The sequence below is a fragment of the Clupea harengus genome, chromosome 3 (genome assembly GCF_900700415.2).
Source record: "Clupea harengus chromosome 3, Ch_v2.0.2, whole genome shotgun sequence".
Lineage (NCBI taxonomy): Eukaryota > Metazoa > Chordata > Actinopteri > Clupeiformes > Clupeidae > Clupea > Clupea harengus.
Genome location: NC_045154.1, coordinates 4,489,165 through 4,502,179, shown reverse-complemented (window position 1 = coordinate 4,502,179; position 13,015 = coordinate 4,489,165). Strand labels below are relative to the sequence as shown.

At 43.8% G+C, this 13,015-nt stretch overlaps 31 non-coding genes across 31 annotated transcripts; all 31 read left to right on the top strand.

The window, feature by feature from the left end:
- Positions 1–1,948: 1,948 nt before the first annotated feature.
- trnaq-cug lies at positions 1,949–2,020 on the top strand. Its single transcript has one exon. It is a non-coding gene; the product is annotated as a tRNA-Gln (tRNA).
- A 232-nt stretch (positions 2,021–2,252) lies between these two features.
- trnaq-uug lies at positions 2,253–2,324 on the top strand. The gene has a single exon. It is a non-coding gene; the product is annotated as a tRNA-Gln (tRNA).
- Positions 2,325–2,556: 232 nt separating this feature from the next.
- On the top strand, positions 2,557–2,628 carry trnaq-uug. The gene has a single exon. It is a non-coding gene; the product is annotated as a tRNA-Gln (tRNA).
- A 226-nt stretch (positions 2,629–2,854) lies between these two features.
- On the top strand, positions 2,855–2,926 carry trnaq-cug. The gene has a single exon. It is a non-coding gene; the product is annotated as a tRNA-Gln (tRNA).
- A 703-nt stretch (positions 2,927–3,629) lies between these two features.
- On the top strand, positions 3,630–3,701 carry trnaq-cug. Its single transcript has one exon. It is a non-coding gene; the product is annotated as a tRNA-Gln (tRNA).
- A 370-nt stretch (positions 3,702–4,071) lies between these two features.
- trnaq-cug lies at positions 4,072–4,143 on the top strand. The gene has a single exon. It is a non-coding gene; the product is annotated as a tRNA-Gln (tRNA).
- Positions 4,144–4,375: 232 nt separating this feature from the next.
- On the top strand, positions 4,376–4,447 carry trnaq-uug. The gene has a single exon. It is a non-coding gene; the product is annotated as a tRNA-Gln (tRNA).
- Positions 4,448–4,679: 232 nt separating this feature from the next.
- trnaq-cug lies at positions 4,680–4,751 on the top strand. Its single transcript has one exon. It is a non-coding gene; the product is annotated as a tRNA-Gln (tRNA).
- Positions 4,752–4,977: 226 nt separating this feature from the next.
- Positions 4,978–5,049, top strand: trnaq-cug. The gene has a single exon. It is a non-coding gene; the product is annotated as a tRNA-Gln (tRNA).
- Positions 5,050–5,281: 232 nt separating this feature from the next.
- On the top strand, positions 5,282–5,353 carry trnaq-cug. The gene has a single exon. It is a non-coding gene; the product is annotated as a tRNA-Gln (tRNA).
- A 226-nt stretch (positions 5,354–5,579) lies between these two features.
- Positions 5,580–5,651, top strand: trnaq-cug. Its single transcript has one exon. It is a non-coding gene; the product is annotated as a tRNA-Gln (tRNA).
- A 423-nt stretch (positions 5,652–6,074) lies between these two features.
- On the top strand, positions 6,075–6,146 carry trnaq-cug. The gene has a single exon. It is a non-coding gene; the product is annotated as a tRNA-Gln (tRNA).
- Positions 6,147–6,569: 423 nt separating this feature from the next.
- Positions 6,570–6,641, top strand: trnaq-cug. Its single transcript has one exon. It is a non-coding gene; the product is annotated as a tRNA-Gln (tRNA).
- Positions 6,642–6,873: 232 nt separating this feature from the next.
- trnaq-cug lies at positions 6,874–6,945 on the top strand. The gene has a single exon. It is a non-coding gene; the product is annotated as a tRNA-Gln (tRNA).
- Positions 6,946–7,171: 226 nt separating this feature from the next.
- trnaq-cug lies at positions 7,172–7,243 on the top strand. Its single transcript has one exon. It is a non-coding gene; the product is annotated as a tRNA-Gln (tRNA).
- A 423-nt stretch (positions 7,244–7,666) lies between these two features.
- On the top strand, positions 7,667–7,738 carry trnaq-cug. Its single transcript has one exon. It is a non-coding gene; the product is annotated as a tRNA-Gln (tRNA).
- A 423-nt stretch (positions 7,739–8,161) lies between these two features.
- trnaq-cug lies at positions 8,162–8,233 on the top strand. The gene has a single exon. It is a non-coding gene; the product is annotated as a tRNA-Gln (tRNA).
- Positions 8,234–8,656: 423 nt separating this feature from the next.
- Positions 8,657–8,728, top strand: trnaq-cug. The gene has a single exon. It is a non-coding gene; the product is annotated as a tRNA-Gln (tRNA).
- A 423-nt stretch (positions 8,729–9,151) lies between these two features.
- Positions 9,152–9,223, top strand: trnaq-cug. The gene has a single exon. It is a non-coding gene; the product is annotated as a tRNA-Gln (tRNA).
- Positions 9,224–9,449: 226 nt separating this feature from the next.
- Positions 9,450–9,521, top strand: trnaq-cug. The gene has a single exon. It is a non-coding gene; the product is annotated as a tRNA-Gln (tRNA).
- Positions 9,522–9,753: 232 nt separating this feature from the next.
- trnaq-cug lies at positions 9,754–9,825 on the top strand. Its single transcript has one exon. It is a non-coding gene; the product is annotated as a tRNA-Gln (tRNA).
- A 226-nt stretch (positions 9,826–10,051) lies between these two features.
- Positions 10,052–10,123, top strand: trnaq-cug. The gene has a single exon. It is a non-coding gene; the product is annotated as a tRNA-Gln (tRNA).
- Positions 10,124–10,354: 231 nt separating this feature from the next.
- On the top strand, positions 10,355–10,426 carry trnaq-uug. The gene has a single exon. It is a non-coding gene; the product is annotated as a tRNA-Gln (tRNA).
- A 232-nt stretch (positions 10,427–10,658) lies between these two features.
- On the top strand, positions 10,659–10,730 carry trnaq-cug. The gene has a single exon. It is a non-coding gene; the product is annotated as a tRNA-Gln (tRNA).
- Positions 10,731–10,956: 226 nt separating this feature from the next.
- Positions 10,957–11,028, top strand: trnaq-cug. The gene has a single exon. It is a non-coding gene; the product is annotated as a tRNA-Gln (tRNA).
- Positions 11,029–11,260: 232 nt separating this feature from the next.
- On the top strand, positions 11,261–11,332 carry trnaq-uug. Its single transcript has one exon. It is a non-coding gene; the product is annotated as a tRNA-Gln (tRNA).
- A 232-nt stretch (positions 11,333–11,564) lies between these two features.
- trnaq-uug lies at positions 11,565–11,636 on the top strand. The gene has a single exon. It is a non-coding gene; the product is annotated as a tRNA-Gln (tRNA).
- Positions 11,637–11,862: 226 nt separating this feature from the next.
- On the top strand, positions 11,863–11,934 carry trnaq-uug. Its single transcript has one exon. It is a non-coding gene; the product is annotated as a tRNA-Gln (tRNA).
- A 232-nt stretch (positions 11,935–12,166) lies between these two features.
- Positions 12,167–12,238, top strand: trnaq-cug. Its single transcript has one exon. It is a non-coding gene; the product is annotated as a tRNA-Gln (tRNA).
- A 226-nt stretch (positions 12,239–12,464) lies between these two features.
- trnaq-uug lies at positions 12,465–12,536 on the top strand. The gene has a single exon. It is a non-coding gene; the product is annotated as a tRNA-Gln (tRNA).
- A 232-nt stretch (positions 12,537–12,768) lies between these two features.
- Positions 12,769–12,840, top strand: trnaq-cug. The gene has a single exon. It is a non-coding gene; the product is annotated as a tRNA-Gln (tRNA).
- The last annotated feature ends 175 nt before the right edge of the window (positions 12,841–13,015 follow it).

The following is a 13,015-nucleotide window of genomic DNA, read 5'->3' as shown; positions in this document are numbered from 1 at the left end:
GGTTAGCACTCTGGACTCTGAATCCAGCGATCCGAAATCAAATCTCGGTAGGACCTAGGATTTTAAGTTAAGTGCGAAATGTGCTCAGTGCTCAACACCGCCTTCCAATTTGCATCGACAAGAATGTTCCACACTACCTTCCTCTCTACCTTCAAGAACCTCTTGAAGACCCAACTCTCCTGACTGGCACATTCACTAGTGCTTAACTTGCTAGTAGTTACGTTCCTGCACTTCTTTTTCTTTCTATGTCTTTTTTCGATTTCTTATGTAGGGTAGTATTTATTGTTACACCAGGTTTTTATTGCTCTTAGCTTGACTGTTATCTCCCTTGTACGTTGGTTTGGACAAAAGCATCTGCTAAATGACTAAAAGTAACACCGTTAGATCCTTACGTACGAACTGAGAAGAACAGCAACGGGCAATGCTTTGAAAGCATCGTATTTGTCAGGGTGACGTCATGTCACCCAAAAAGTCCTGATGGTTCTATGGTGTAATGGTTAGCACTCTGGACTCTGAATCCAGCGATCCGAGTCAAATCTCGGTAGGACCTAGGATTTTGAGTTAAGTGCGAAATGTGCTCAGTGCTCAACACCGCCTTCCAATTTGCATCGACAAGAATGTTCCACACTACCTTCCTCTCTACCTTCAAGAAGCTCTTGAAGACCCAACTCTCCTAACTGGCACATTCACTAGTGCTTAACTTGCTACTAGTTACATTCCTGCACTTCTTTTTCTTTCTATGTCTTTTTTCGATTTCTTATGTAGGGTAGTATTTATTGTTACACCAGGTTTTTATTGTTCTTAGTTTGACTGTTATCTCCCTTGTACGTTGCTTTGGACAAAGGCGTCTGCTAAATGACTAAATGTAACACCGTTAGATCCTTACGTGCGAACTGAGAAGAACAGCAATGGGCAATGCTTTGAAAGCATCGTATTTTTCAGGGTGATGCCATGTCACGACGGTTCTATGGTGTAATGGTTAGCACTCTGGACTCTGAATCCAGTGATCCAAAATCAAATCTCGGTAGGACCTAGGATTTTGAGTTAAGTGCGAAATGTGCTCAGTGCTCAACACCGCCTTCCAATTTGCATCAACAAGAATGTTCCACACTACCTTCCTCTCTACCTTCAAGAAGCTCTTGAAGACCCAACTCTCCTAACTGGCACATTCACCAGTGCTTAACTTGCTAGTAGTTACATTCCTGCACTTCTTTTTTTTCAATTTCTTATGTAGGGTAATATTTATTGTTACACCAGGTTTTTATTGCTCTTAGCTTGACTGTTCTCTCCCTTGTACGTCGCTTTGGACAAAAGCGTCTGCTAAATGACTAAATGTAAATGTAAATTTAACACTGTTAGATCCTTACGTGCAAACTGAGAAGAACATCAACGGGCAATGCTTTGAAAGCATTGTATTTTTCAAGGTGACGTCATGTCACCTCAAAAGTCCGGACGGTTCTATGGTGTAATGGTTAGCACTCCGGACTTTGACTCCAGCGATCCGAGTTCAAATTTGGTAGGACCTAGGATTTTGAGTTATTTGCGAAATGTGCTCAGTGCTCAACACCGCCTTCCAATTTGCATCAACAAGAATGTTCCACACTACCTTCCTCTCTACCTTCAAGAAGCTCTTGAAGACACAACTCTCCTGACTGGCACATTCACTAGTGCTTAACTTGCTAGTAGTTACGTTCCTGCACTTCTTTTTCTTTCTATGTCTTTTTTCGATTTCTTATGTAGGGTAGTATTTATTGTTACAACAGGTTTTTATTGCTCTTAGCTTGACTGTTATCTCCCTTGTACGTTGCTTTGGACAAAAGCGTCTGCTAAATGACTAAAAGTAACACCGTTAGATCCTTACGTACGAACTGAGAAAAACAGCAACGGGCAATGCTTTGAAAGCATCGTATTTTTCAGGGTGACGTCATGTCACCCGAAAAGTCCTGATGGTTCTATGGTGTAATGGTTAGCGCTCTGGACTCTGAATCCAGCGATCCGAGTTCAAATCTCGGTAGGACCTAGGATTTTGAGTTAAGTGCGAAATGTGCTCAGTGCTCAACACCGCCTTCCAATTTGCATCGACAAGTTCTCTCCCTTGTACGTCGCTTTGGACAAAAGCGTCTGCTAAATGACAAAATGTAAATGTAACACCGTTAGATCCTTACGTGCGAACTGGGAAGAACAGCAACCGGCAATGCTTTGAAAGCATCGTATTTTTCAGGGTGACGTCATGTCACCCCAAACGTCCTGATGGTTCTATGGTGTAATGGTTAGCACTCTGGACTTTGAATCCAGTGATCCGAGTTCAAATCTCGGTAGAACCTAGGATTTTGAGTTAAGTGCGAAATGTGCTCAGTGCTCAACACCGCCTTCCAATTTGCATCGACAAGTTCTCTCCCTTGTACGTCGCTTTGGACAAAAGCGTCTGCTAAATGACAAAATGTAAATGTAACACCGTTAGATCCTTACGTGCGAACTGGGAAGAACAGCAACCGGCAATGCTTTGAAAGCATCGTATTTTTCAGGGTGACGTCATGTCACCCCAAACGTCCTGATGGTTCTATGGTGTAATGGTTAGCACTCTGGACTTTGAATCCAGCGATCCGAGTTCAAATCTCGGTAGAACCTAGGATTTTGAGTTAAGTGCGAAATGTGCTCAGTGCTCAACACCGCCTTCCAATTTGCATCGACAAGTTCTTTCCCTTGTTCGTTGCTTTGGACAAAGGCGTCTGCTAAATGACTAAAAGTAACACCGTTAGATCCTTACGTACAAACTGAGAAGAACAGCAACGGGCAACGCTTTAAAAGCATCACATTTTTCAGGGTGACGTCATGTCACCCCAAACTTCGTGAGGGTTCTATGGTGTAATGGTTAGCACTCTGGACTCTGAATCCAGCGATCCGAGGTCAAATCTCGGTAGGACCTAGGATTTTGAGTTAAGTGCGAAATGTGCTCAGTGCTCAACACCGCCTTCCAATTTGCATCGACAAGTTCTCTCCCTTGTACGTCGCTTTGGACAAAAGCGTCTGCTACATGACTAAAAGTAACACCGTTAGATCCTTACATACGAACTGAGAAGAACAGCAACGGGCAATGCTTTGAAAGCATCGTATTTTTCAGGGTGACGTCATGTCACCCCGAACATCGTGAAGGTTCTATGGTGTAATGGTTAGCACTATGGACTCTGAATCCAGCGATCAGAGTTCAAATCTCGGTAGGACCTAGGATTTTGAGTTAAGTGCGAAATGTGCTCAGTGCTCAACCCCGCCTTCCAATTTGCATCGACAAGAATGTTCCACACTACCTTCCTCTCTACCTTCAAGAAGTTCTTGAAGACCCAACTCTCCTAACTGGCACATTTACTAGTGCTTAACTTGCTACTAGTTACATTCCTGCACTTCTTTTTCTTTCTATGTCTTTTTTCATATTTATTGTTACACCAGGTTTTTATTGCTCTTAGCTTGACTGTTATCTCCCTTGTATGTTGCTTTGGACAAAAGCGTCTGCTAAATGACTAAATATAACACCGTTAGATCCTCACGTGCGAACTGAGAAGAACAGCAACGGGCAATGCTTTGAAAGCATCGTATTTTTCAGGGTGACGTCATGTCACCCCAAACGTCCTGATGGTTCTATGGTGTAATGGTTAGCACTCTGGACTCTGAATCCAGCGATCCGAGTTCAAATCTCGGTAGGACCTAGGATTTTGAGTTAAGTGCGAAATGTGCTCAGTGCTCAACACCGCCTTCCAATTTGCATCGACAAGTTCTCTCCCTTGTACGTCGCTTTGGACAAAAGCGTCTGCTAGTTACATTCCTGCACTTCTTTTTCTTTCTATGTCTTTTTTCGATTTCTTATGTAGGGTAGTATTTATTGTTACACCAGGTTTTTATTGCTCTTAGCTTGACTGTTATCTCCCTTGTATGTTGCTTTGGACAAAAGCGTCTGCTAAATGACTAAATATAACACCGTTAGATCCTTACGTGCAAACTGAGAAGAACAGCAACGGGCAATGCTTTGAAAGCATCGTATTTTTCAGGGTGACGTCATGTCACCCCAAACGTCCTGACGGTTCTATGGTGTAATGGTTAGCACTCTGGACTCTGAATCCAGCGATCCGAGTTCAAATCTCGGTAGGACCTAGGATTTTGAGTTAAGTGCGAAATGTGCTCAGTGCTCAACACCGCCTTCCAATTTGCATCGACAAGTTCTCTCCCTTGTACGTCGCTTTGGACAAAAGCATCTGCTGAATGACAAAATGTAAATGTAACACCGTTAGATCCTTACGTGCGAACTGGGAAGAACAGCAACCGGCAATGCTTTGAAAGCATCGTATTTTTCAGGCTAACGTCATGTCACCCCAAAAGTCCTCATGGTTCTATGGTGTAATGGTTAGCACTCTGGACTTTGAATCCAGTGATCCGAGTTCAAATCTCGGTAGAACCTAGGATTTTGAGTTAAGTGCGAAATGTGCTCAGTGCTCAACACCGCCTTCCAATTTGCATCGACAAGTTCTCTCCCTTGTACGTCGCTTTGGACAAAAGCGCCTGCTAAATGACAAAATGTAAATGTAACACCGTTAGATCCTTACGTGCGAACTGGGAAGAACAGCAACGGGCAATGCTTTGAAAGAATCGTATTTTTCAGGGTGACGTCATGTCACCCCAAACGTCCTGAAGGTTCTATGGTGTAATGGTTAGCACTCTGGACTCTGAATCCAGCGATCCGAGTTCAAATCTCGGTAGGACCTAGGATTTTGAGTTAAGTGCGAAATGTGCTCAGTGCTCAACACCGCTTTCCAATTTGCATCGACAAGTTCTTTCCCTTGTTCGTTGCTTTGGACAAAGGCATCTGCTAAATGACTAAAAGTAACACCGTTAGATCCTTACGTGCGAACTGGGAAGAACAGCAACCGGCAATGCTTTGAAAGAATCGTATTTTTCAGGGTGACGTCATGTCACCCCAAACGTCGTGACGGTTCTATGGTGTAATGGTTAGCACTCTGGACTCTGAATCCAGCGATCCGAGTTCAAATCTCGGTAGGACCTAGGATTTTGAGTTAAGTGCGAAATGTGCTCAGTGCTCAACACCGCCTTCCAATTTGCATCGACAAGTTCTCTCCCTTGTACGTCGCTTTGGACAAAAGCATCTGCTAAATGACAAAATGTAAATGTAACACCGTTAGATCCTTACGTGCGAACTGGGAAGAACAGCAACGGGCAATGCTTTGAAAGAATCGTATTTTTCAGGGTGACGTCATGTCACCCCAAACGTCCTGACGGTTCTATGGTGTAATGGTTAGCACTCTGGACTCTGAATCCAGCGATCCGAGTTCAAATCTCGGTAGGACCTAGGATTTTGAGTTAAGTGCGAAATGTGCTCAGTGCTCAACACCGCTTTCCAATTTGCATCGACAAGTTCTTTCCCTTGTTCGTTGCTTTGGACAAAGGCATCTGCTAAATTACTAAAAGTAACACCGTTAGATCCTTACGTACGAACTGAGAAGAACAGCAACGGGCAATGCTTTAAAAGCATCACATTTTTCAGGGTGACGTCATGTCACCCCAAACGTCGTGACGGTTCTATGGTGTAATGGTTAGCACTCTGGACTCTGAATCCAGCGATCCGAGTTCAAATCTCGGTAGAACCTAGGATTTTGAGTTAAGTGCGAAATGTGCTCAGTGCTCAACACCGCCTTCCAATTTGCATCGACAAGAATGTTCCACACTACCTTCCTCTCTACATTCAAGAAGTTCTTGAAGACCCAACTCTCCTAACTGGCACATTCACTAGTGCTTAACTTGCTACTAGTTACATTCCTGCACTTCTTTTTCTTTCTATGTCTTTTTTCGATTTCTTATGTAGGGTAGTATTTATTGTTACACCAGGTTTTTATTGCTCTTAGCTTGACTGTTATCTCCCTTGTATGTTGCTTTGGACAAAAGCGTCTGCTAAATGACTAAATATAACACCGTTAGATCCTTACGTGCGAACTGAGAAGAACAGCAACGGGCAATGCTTTGAAAGCATCGTATTTTTCAGGGTGACGTCATGTCACCCCAAACGTCCTGACGGTTCTTTGGTGTAATGGTTAGCACTCTGGACTCTGAATCCAGCGATCCGAGTTCAAATCTCGGTAGGACCTAGGATTTTGAGTTAAGTGCGAAATGTGCTCAGTGCTCAACACCGCCTTCCAATTTGCATCCACAAGAATGTTCCACACTACCTTCCTCTCTACCTTCAAGAAGCTCTTGAAGACCCAACTCCCCTAACTGGCACATTCACTAGTGCTTAACTTGCTACTAGTTACATTCCTGCACTTCTTTTTCTTTCTATGTCTTTTTTCGATTTCTTATGTAGGGTAGTATTTATTGTTACACCAGGTTTTTATTGCTCTTAGCTTGACTGTTATCTCCCTTGTACGTTGCTTCGGACAAAAACGTCTGCTAAATGACTAAAAGTAACACCGTTAGATCCTTACGTACGAACTGAGAAGAACAGCAACGGGCAATGCTTTAAAAGCATCAAATTTTTCAGGGTGACGTCATGTCACCCCAAACTTCGTGACGGTTCTATGGTGTAATGGTTAGCACTCTGGACTCTGAATCCAGCGATCCGAGTTCAAATCTCGGTAGGACCTAGGATTTTGAGTTAAGTGCGAAATGTGCTCAGTGCTCAACACCGCCTTCCAATTTGCATCGACAAGTTCTCTCCCTTGTACGTCGCTTTGGACAAAAGCGCCTGCTAAATGACAAAATGTAAATGTAACACCGTTAGATCCTTACGTGCGAACTGGGAAGAACAGCAACGGGCAATGCTTTGAAAGAATCGTATTTTTCAGGGTGACGTCATGTCACCCCAAACGTCCTGACGGTTCTATGGTGTAATGGTTAGCACTCTGGACTCTGAATCCAGCGATCCGAGTTCAAATCTCGGTAGGACCTAGGATTTTGAGTTAAGTGCGAAATGTGCTCAGTGCTCAACACCGCTTTCCAATTTGCATCGACAAGTTCTTTCCCTTGTTCGTTGCTTTGGACAAAGGCATCTGCTAAATGACTAAAAGTAACACCGTTAGATCCTTACGTACGAACTGAGAAGAACAGCAACGGGCAATGCTTTAAAAGCATCACATTTTTCAGGGTGACGTCATGTCACCCCAAACGTCGTGACGGTTCTATGGTGTAATGGTTAGCACTCTGGACTCTGAATCCAGCGATCCGAGTTCAAATCTCGGTAGGACCTAGGATTTTAAGTTAAGTGCGAAATGTGCTCAGTGCTCAACACCGCCTTCCAATTTGCATCGACAAGAATGTTCCACACTACCTTCCTCTCTACATTCAAGAAGTTCTTGAAGACCCAACTCTCCTAACTGGCACATTCACTAGTGCTTAACTTGCTACTAGTTACATTCCTGCACTTCTTTTTCTTTCTACGTCTTTTTTCGATTTCTTATGTAGGGTAGTATTTATTGTTACACCAGGTTTTTATTGCTCTTAGCTTGACTGTTATCTCCCTTGTATGTTGCTTTGGACAAAAGCGTCTGCTAAATGACTAAATATAACACCGTTAGATCCTTACGTGCGAACTGAGAAGAACAGCAACGGGCAATGCTTTGAAAGCATCGTATTTTTCAGGGTGACGTCATGTCACCCCAAACGTCCTGACGGTTCTATGGTGTAATGGTTAGCACTCTGGACTCTGAATCCAGCGATCCGAGTTCAAATCTCGGTAGGACCTAGGATTTTGAGTTAAGTGCGAAATGTGCTCAGTGCTCAACACCGCCTTCCAATTTGCATCCACAAGAATGTTCCACACTACCTTCCTCTCTACCTTCAAGAAGCTCTTGAAGACCCAACTCTCCTAACTGGCACATTCACTAGTGCTTAACTTGCTACTAGTTACATTCCTGCACTTCTTTTTCTTTCTATGTCTTTTTTCGATTTCTTATGTAGGGTAGTATTTATTGTTACACCAGGTTTTTATTGCTCTTAGCTTGACTGTTATCTCCCTTGTACGTTGCTTCGGACAAAAACGTCTGCTAAATGACTAAAAGTAACACCGTTAGATCCTTACGTACGAACTGAGAAGAACAGCAACGGGCAATGCTTTAAAAGCATCGTATTTTTCAGGGTGACGTCATGTCACCCCAAACTTCGTGACGGTTCTATGGTGTAATGGTTAGCACTCTGGACTCTGAATCCAGCGATCCGAGTTCAAATCTCGGTAGAACCTAGGATTTTGAGTTAAGTGCGAAATGTGCTCAGTGCTCAACACCGCCTTCCAATTTGCATCGACAAGAATGTTCCACACTACCTTCCTCTCTACATTCAAGAAGTTCTTGAAGACCCAACTCTCCTAACTGGCACATTCACTAGTGCTTAACTTGCTACTAGTTACATTCCTGCACTTCTTTTTCTTTCTACGTCTTTTTTCGATTTCTTATGTAGGGTAGTATTTATTGTTACACCAGGTTTTTATTGCTCTTAGCTTGACTGTTATCTCCCTTGTATGTTGCTTTGGACAAAAGCGTCTGCTAAATGACTAAATATAACACCGTTAGATCCTTACGTGCGAACTGAGAAGAACAGCAACGGGCAATGCTTTGAAAGCATCGTATTTTTCAGGGTGACGTCATGTCACCCCAAACGTCCTGACGGTTCTATGGTGTAATGGTTAGCACTCTGGACTCTGAATCCAGCGATCCGAGTTCAAATCTCGGTAGGACCTAGGATTTTGAGTTAAGTGCGAAATGTGCTCAGTGCTCAACACCGCCTTCCAATTTGCATCGACAAGAATGTTCCACACTACCTTCCTCTCTACCTTCAAGAAGCTCTTGAAGACCCAACTCTCCTAACTGGCACATTCACTAGTGCTTAACTTGCTACTAGTTACATTCCTGCACTTCTTTTTCTTTCTATGTCTTTTTTCGATTTCTTATGTAGGGTAGTATTTATTGTTACACCAGGTTTTTATTGCTCTTAGCTTGACTGTTATCTCCCTTGTACGTTGCTTCGGACAAAAACGTCTGCTAAATGACTAAAAGTAACACCGTTAGATCCTTACGTACGAACTGAGAAGAACAGCAACGGGCAATGCTTTAAAAGCATCGTATTTTTCAGGGTGACGTCATGTCACCCCAAACTTCGTGACGGTTCTATGGTGTAATGGTTAGCACTCTGGACTCTGAATCCAGCGATCCGAGTTCAAATCTCGGTAGAACCTAGGATTTTGAGTTAAGTGCGAAATGTGCTCAGTGCTCAACACCGCCTTCCAATTTGCATCGACAAGTTCTCTCCCTTGTACGTCGCTTTGGACAAAAGCGTCTGCTACATGACTAAAAGTAACACCGTTAGATCCTTACGTACGAACTGGGAAGAACAGCAACCGGCAATGCTTTGAAAGCATCGTATTTTTCAGGGTGATGTCATGTCACCCCAAACGTCCTGACGGTTCTATGGTGTAATGGTTAGCACTCTGGACTCTGAATCCAGCGATCCGAGTTCAAATCTCGGTAGGACCTAGGATTTTGAGTTAAGTGCGAAATGTGCTCAGTGCTCAACACCGCCTTCCAATTTGCATCGACAAGTTCTCTCCCTTGTACGTCGCTTTGGACAAAAGCGCCTGCTAAATGACAAAATGTAAATGTAACACCGTTAGATCCTTACGTGCGAACTGGGAAGAACAGCAACGGGCAATGCTTTGAAAGAATCGTATTTTTCAGGGTGACGTCATGTCAGCCCAAACGTCCTGACGGTTCTATGGTGTAATGGTTAGCACTCTGGACTCTGAATCCAGCGATCTGAGTTCAAATCTCGGTAGGACCTAGGATTTTGAGTTAAGTGCGAAATGTGCTCAGTGCTCAACACCGCTTTCCAATTTGCATCGACAAGTTCTTTCCCTTGTTCGTTGCTTTGGACAAAGGCATCTGCTAAATGACTAAAAGTAACACCGTTAGATCCTTACGTACGAACTGAGAAGAACAGCAACGGGCAATGCTTTAAAAGCATCACATTTTTCAGGGTGACGTCATGTCACCCCAAACTTCGTGACGGTTCTATGGTGTAATGGTTAGCACTCTGGACTCTGAATCCAGCGATCCGAGTTCAAATCTCGGTAGGACCTAGGATTTTGAGTTAAGTGCGAAATGTGCTCAGTGCTCAACACCGCCTTCCAATTTGCATCGACAAGTTCTCTCCCTTGTACGTCGCTTTGGACAAAAGCGTCTGCTACATGACTAAAAGTAACACCGTTAGATCCTTACGTACGAACTGGGAAGAACAGCAACCGGCAATGCTTTCAAAGCATCGTATTTTTCAGGGTGATGTGATGTCATGTCACCCCAAAAGTCCTGATGGTTCTATGGTGTAATGGTTAGCACTCTGGACTTTGAATCCAGTGATCCGAGTTCAAATCTCGGTAGAACCTAGGATTTTGAGTTAAGTGCGAAATGTGCTCAGTGCTCAACACCGCCTTCCAATTTGCATCGACAAGTTCTCTCCCTTGTACGTCGCTTTGGACAAAAGCGCCTGCTAAATGACAAAATGTAAATGTAACACCGTTAGATCCTTACGTGCGAACTGGGAAGAACAGCAACGGGCAATGCTTTGAAAGAATCGTATTTTTCAGGGTGACGTCATGTCACCCCAAACCTCCTGACGGTTCTATGGTGTAATGGTTAGCACTCTGGACTCTGAATCCAGCGATCCGAGTTCAAATCTCGGTAGGACCTAGGATTTTGAGTTAAGTGCGAAATGTGCTCAGTGCTCAACACCGCTTTCCAATTTGCATCGACAAGTTCTTTCCCTTGTTCGTTGCTTTGGACAAAGGCATCTGCTAAATGACTAAAAGTAACACCGTTAGATCCTTACGTACGAACTGAGAAGAACAGCAACGGGCAATGCTTTAAAAGCATCACATTTTTCAGGGTGACGTCACGTCACCCCAAACGTCGTGACGGTTCTATGGTGTAATGGTTAGCACTCTGGACTCTGAATCCAGCGATCTGAGTTCAAATCTCGGTAGGACCTAGGATTTTGAGTTAAGTGCGAAATGTGCTCAGTGCTCAACACCGCCTTCCAATTTGCATCGACAAGTTCTCTCCCTTGTACGTCGCTTTGGACAAAAGCATCTGCTAAATGACAAAATGTAAATGTAACACCGTTAGATCCTTACGTGCGAACTGGGAAGAACAGCAACCGGCAATGCTTTGAAAGCATCGTATTTTTCAGGCTAACGTCATGTCACCCCAAAAGTCCTCATGGTTCTATGGTGTAATGGTTAGCACTCTGGACTTTGAATCCAGTGATCCGAGTTCAAATCTCGGTAGAACCTAGGATTTTGAGTTAAGTGCGAAATGTGCTCAGTGCTCAACACCGCCTTCCAATTTGCATCGACAAGTTCTCTCCCTTGTACGTCGCTTTGGACAAAAGCGCCTGCTAAATGACAAAATGTAAATGTAACACCGTTAGATCCTTACGTGCGAACTGGGAAGAACAGCAACCGGCAATGCTTTGAAAGCATCGTATTTTTCAGGGTGATGTCATGTCACCCCAAAAGTCCTGATGGTTCTATGGTGTAATGGTTAGCACTCTGGACTTTGAATCCAGTGATCCGAGTTCAAATCTCGGTAGAACCTAGGATTTTGAGTTAAGTGCGAAATGTGCTCAGTGCTCAACACCGCCTTCCAATTTGCATCGACAAGTTCTCTCCCTTGTACGTCGCTTTGGACAAAAGCGCCTGCTAAATGACTAAAAGTAACACCGTTAGATCCTTACGTACGAACTGGGAAGAACAGCAACCGGCAATGCTTTGAAAGCATCGTATTTTTCAGGGTGATGTCATGTCACCCCAAAAGTCCTGATGGTTCTATGGTGTAATGGTTAGCACTCTGGACTTTGAATCCAGTGATCCGAGTTCAAATCTCGGTAGAACCTAGGATTTTGAGTTAAGTGCGAAATGTGCTCAGTGCTCAACACCGCCTTCCAATTTGCATCGACAAGTTCTCTCCCTTGTACGTCGCTTTGGACAAAAGCGCCTGCTAAATGACAAAATGTAAATGTAACACCGTTAGATCCTTACGTGCGAACTGGGAAGAACAGCAACGGGCAATGCTTAAAAAGCATCACATTTTTCAGGGTGACGTCATGTCACCCCAAACTTCGTGACGGTTCTATGGTGTAATGGTTAGCACTCTGGACTCTGAATCCAGCGATCCGAGTTCAAATCTCGGTAGGACCTAGCATTTTGAGTTAAGTGCGAAATGTGCTCAGTGCTCAACACCGCCTTCCAATTTGCATCGACAAGTTCTCTCCCTTGTACGTCGCTTTGGACAAAAGCGTCTGCTACATGACTAAAAGTAACACCGTTAGATCCTTACGTACGAACTGGGAAGAACAGCAACCGGCAATGCTTTGAAAGCATCGTATTTTTCAGGGTGATGTCATGTCACCCCAAAAGTCCTGATGGTTCTATGGTGTAATGGTTAGCACTCTGGACTTTGAATCCAGTGATCCGAGTTCAAATCTCGGTAGAACCTAGGATTTTGAGTTAAGTGCGAAATGTGCTCAGTGCTCAACACCGCCTTCCAATTTGCATCGACAAGTTCTCTCCCTTGTACGTCGCTTTGGACAAAAGCGCCTGCTAAATGACAAAATGTAAATGTAACACCGTTAGATCCTTACGTGCGAACTGGGAAGAACAGCAACGGGCAATGCTTTGAAAGAATCGTATTTTTCAGGGTGACGTCATGTCACCCCAAACGTCCTGACGGTTCTATGGTGTAATGGTTAGCACTCTGGACTCTGAATCCAGCGATCCGAGTTCAAATCTCGGTAGGACCTAGGATTTTGAGTTAAGTGCGAAATGTGCTCAGTGCTCAACACCGCTTTCCAATTTGCATCGACAAGTTCTTTCCCTTGTTCGTTGCTTTGGACAAAGGCATCTGCTAAATGACTAAAAGTAACACCGTTAGATCCTTACGTACGAACTGAGAAGAACAGCAACGGGCAATGCTTT